Here is a 4,832-nt window from a genome sequence, read left to right on the forward strand (position 1 = left end):
ATAACACATCGTGTCTTAAAGCTGGAATCATCTTAGACTGGGTTCTTGACCATGATAATGAGTAAACTGAACTTAAATGACCTCCAGTCACCAGATCTCAACCCAACAGAGCACCTTTGGGATGTTGTGGAACAGGAGATTGGCATCTTGGCTGTATTAATCTGCAGCAACTGTGTGATGCTATCATGTCAATATGGACCAAACTCTGAGGATTTTTTCCAGTACCTTTTTTTGAATCTATGCAACCAAGGATTCAGGCAGTTCTGAAGGCAAAAGGGGCTCAAACGCGGTACTAGCAAGGCTAACTTAATAAAGTGGCCAGTGAGTGTATAATAAAAATGGATTGGATTTATCTGCGCTTTTCAAGTCACTCAAAGCGCTTACATTGTGTCCATTATTCATTCACTCCTCATTCATACTTGGTGATGGTGAGCTACTGATGTAGCCACAGCTGCCCTGGGGCAGACTGACAGAGGCGTGGCTGCCAGTTCGCCAGTTCTGACCAACACCGGGACATTCATACACATTCACACACCAGTGGAGCCACACTGGAGGCAATGAGGGTGAAGTGTCTAGCCCAAGGACACAACGACAGTTGGCTGGGGGGAATGGGGATTGAACCGCCTTCCTTCGATCATTGGACGACCCGCTCAACCACCTGAGCCACTGCCGCCCTATGCAGAATTAAGACCTTTTTCTTGTCAGTTGTTCTGTAAATCAAAATTCAAATAAATGTAAATAATTTACTAGATAAGCCTTTGGCAGCATCATCTTAATCTCCCTTTAATCTCCTCTGCATGTTTTTTTTTCTTTAGTTTCTTTTGCTAATTTAATTAAATGTTATCTGCCATTAATAATGTATGCAGTTTTGGAGTAAACTACATTTGGCTGTTATTTCCAATATACTGTGCTGTTTAAAACATGTATTAGTATCTGGTTGTAATTCAGGGCGCTTTCTATTTATGTATTGGCCGCCCTCCTAACCGGCCCTCAGAAAAACATCAGTCAGCCTTTCAACAAATAAAACAATTTTTTTAGTATTTCCTTTTACCACTACTGAAGCAGTTCTTGTCATGTCATTGCCTTGGATGTCTGTTGAGTACACAGCCCACGCACCCTTCAATCCATGCCACCTTTCTAACAGGTCAGTGAAATAATCTGTCTCTATTGGCTCTGGGGCTGATACTGGATAGGGAGTTTAAATGCATGTTCATTGAGAACAAAGCGGTTTCACCTCATAGGCCCTATGAGTTTGCAATAGACCCGTTACCAGGTACAGAACCACACCACCTCAAGGGTGGTTATACTCCCTGTCTGTTCCAGCCCGACCAACAAGTTGTATTTGGCCATCCACATTGTTTTTTGGTCAAAATGGCACCAAGGACAAACCAGTTGATGCTGACGATGGTTTTTTTTTCTTCTTTTTTCTAGAACTGTGCAGTAGAATTAAGGAGTATTCCTTTCATTTTAGTAAATTAATGTTTAAACATTGAATCCCTGACATCGACTGCTGCAGTATGCAAAACAAAAACAGCACTTCTGTCCAATTTTTTGCAATGTTGCTGAGACCTGAGCAGTTGCCAGTGTGGCTGCAAATCCATACAACCTGCACTTACCTCTGAAAACCAATTAAGACTTCAATGAAAGTGTTAATAATTCTTCTATGCATTTTTATGGACTAAAACCCAGATAAGGATCCAGAAGAGCAACGTGAGGCTACATCAAAGTGACCACATGGAGATCCAATTAGCTGGTTGGTGCTAAGATGATCATCATCTGGGTCTTTGCTTCCCATTTCTTCATTTCTACACCTTGTTATGATAACTAGAAGTACAGAAATTGACTTAATAACTGAAATGTGTCTTTCATAATCTTTGTGTCCTGTGATCAATATCTGGCTAAGCTATATGTTAGCCTTTACACTTGACAGACCTGCTTTTGTTTTATAAAAAGATAAGTAGAAAACTAAGTGAAATAAAATGGCAGTGCATCATAAAGTGATGATAGTATTGCATATTTTCTACTTGAAGAACTGGTTAAATTTGTTTTTACACTCAACATGGCCAGTCAGATTTGACTTTTAAAAAGCATTTGAATTTTTTTTTATACTCTTGTTCATCTTTTTTTAATATTTAATTTGTCCTTTGTATTTTAACTCTCAAACCTTTACACTAGATTTTTGAAAAACTTGTTCATCACTTGTTTGCTTTGGTAGATACAAAAGGGATGGCAGAACTTCTAAGGCAGCGGCTGAACCAAAACTGAGGAAGTTGCTGTCTGAACAAAACTAAAAAATTTTTTAGTTTTTCTCAGAGCTCATTGTTGTTGATCCACCAGTTATTTGGTTTGACTGGCTTGTGCTTGTGAAGACCAAACAAAGACTCTCAGACAGGAACCTTTTTTTTTCCTAATGGCAGGCTTAATAAAATGTATTTTTTCATGAATTTCTGAGTTTAGTCTCACTTTAATGTCAGTACCCATTAGTCAGGATTGTGTCACACAAATCACAAATACAATGATTTTAACAACTGCTTTAAGCTAAATTTCAAAGGAAACCTCTGTTTTTGAGAAAAGTGTCCCTAAATTAAGCCTGGAGCCGCAGGACGTGTCATAAAAATGGAACGTACCATTGTTGAGGATGTTATTAAGTATTTGTATGGCTAATAAAAGTTACATGCAATTATGACATATGGGCGATGCTGTCGTCCAGTGTTCTTATGCCACACTCTGGTCATTACTAAGGTGTGAGTACTGTCCCTTCCTTACCGTGCGTGAATGCTGAACTCACAGGATCTGCACATGATATGCAAGTGCCTGTAGGATGCCCAGGATGTCCACACAAACTGTCCTCTTATTGTCTACTTTTAACAGTCAGGCTACAAGCAAAGGATTGCTCACTTATCCCATGAAGAGCACTGACGGACTCCTCGTGCAATCTGCAAGGTTTGGGGTGTTGAAAATAATTTGTATGATACATCTGTGTCTCACCTACTTCACCCTACTTCACCACCACTTACCCTTAAATGTTGCATCAGTGTTCATTACAACCTGTTGCCAGGGGCATGCCCATCATAAAACATATGCATAAACATTTTCACTTTACAGGTTCACTGAGCGGTCTGCAACCTTGTGTGCCCATTTTTCCCCTGCAGACAGCCCGTATCCACCCACAAGGCCAGTTGTGACTAAGATTTAATAAATAGTTCACCCCTATTTAGCTAAAAACGAAGGTCTGACAGATTTCTGTCAAATGAGCTTAAGAATAAAAGTAAAATAAAGTTAGTCATGTGGGTATTGTTTTTGAGAAGAAAAGGAATAGATTCCAATGACATGTAAATGATTAACCCTTGTGCTTTCTTAGATGACCCCACCCTTACATTGACGTGTTCTCCCTACCATGACAAAGGTGGAATCACAAATCATTGAAGAAAAAAGGTTCAGCGCACTGTCTAGTGGGTCTAGATGACCCAACTCCCAATGTTAAAGTGCCTAGGGTTAAAGGGTTGGACTGTAGGGACTGTAAATAGTAAAAAAAAAAAAAACAGATCTTTTTACTCCAGTCTGTTCTCATTTCAAACTCCAACTGAGCAGATGCTGTAACTGTGTTGTGTTTTTTAGTCAGTTTAATCCACTCCTGAAAGTACTGTTAAGCTGAAGCAGGTCAAAGTGTCACATGACTGTTCAAATTGAGATTTTTTTAATTGCTCTGTTATCTCAGCATCATTGTTTGTGTCACGGTGGCCTCTGTCAGTGCTCCTCCCCCTCCCCTCTCTCTGTGCACCTGAAGATTGGAACCAGCTGTGGACACTCTGCTCATCACCTCACCGACTTCTTAAGGGGATCCAGCCCAGCAGTCATCGCCAGTCCGTTGCCTACCTCGGTGCATGTCTGAACCTCAGTACGTACTCCGATTCAAGTTCTGGCCTTTACTTACCCTGCTTATTCTACCCGCCTCCAGGTTTCCAAATCCACGAGTGTCCACCTGGGAGATCTTCAGCTCGCTCCACACCAGTCTCGCCTCGAAGTCACGCCACGTTCCTCGCTCACCTCGGGTCCCAAGACATCAGGCAGCGCGCAGCGATCCGCACCGCACGTCTCGCTCGCTCCGCTCCAGCCACGCCATGCTCTCAGCTTAGCTCTCAAGTCCCTACGAGCTACGCCGACTCCTCGCCAGAGATCCAAGCTAGCAAGAAGTAACAACCAGAACTGTTATCTCCTGCCTGGATATTAAAGACTCTTTGTTTATCGCTACTTGCCTGAGTTTCCTTCCGGGGTTTTCAGCGTCTGGGTCTGCCGCGTCCTTTCCGCCATGACAGTTTGTTTTGATAAAACGCAATGTGGATGCACTTTTAGTTCATAAAAATTTTTGCACATCAATCCTAAATGTCATATTTCTTTTCGTCTCTTTTTGATTTAGAAGTTGTTCTAAAACGTTATCACCCTAACCCACGTTTTTCCATTTATGTTTTAGCAAATTACTACGATTACTAATCATAACAAAAGGTTCAAGATTTTGTATTTTTCATGACAAATCAGATAACCCATGGGTTTGTTGTCTGTAATACTGGTTTAAATCAGAGAAGAGACTCTCATATGTGAACAATGAAACGCCAGGCCATCCCCTCCTGAAGAAGAAGAGTCCAAGTGTGAGACATTATCTGTTCAAAAATAGACATTGTTTTCATTCATTAATGTCTCCTTTAAGATTTTGTTTTCCTGACTATCCAACACTTTTTTTGAGTTTCTGAGCTGGAACAGGTTTATTCAAATTGAAAGTCTGGGCTGAAAGTTTCACAGTGAGCTTCTTCCAGGGACAGTGATGGTTCCTCATT

General features: G+C 41.0%; 1 long non-coding RNA gene across 1 annotated transcript; it reads left to right on the top strand.

Annotated features, from left to right (window-relative positions):
* The first annotated feature begins 603 nt into the window (after positions 1-603).
* Positions 604-4,251, top strand: LOC105355479. Its single transcript, XR_909876.2, has 2 exons — positions 604-3,880; positions 3,959-4,251. It is a non-coding gene; the product is annotated as an uncharacterized LOC105355479 (long non-coding RNA).
* Positions 4,252-4,832: the final 581 nt, after the last annotated feature.

Source organism: Oryzias latipes, chromosome 13 (genome assembly GCF_002234675.1).
Source record: "Oryzias latipes chromosome 13, ASM223467v1".
In the NCBI taxonomy this organism is placed as follows: Eukaryota; Metazoa; Chordata; class Actinopteri; order Beloniformes; family Adrianichthyidae; genus Oryzias; species Oryzias latipes.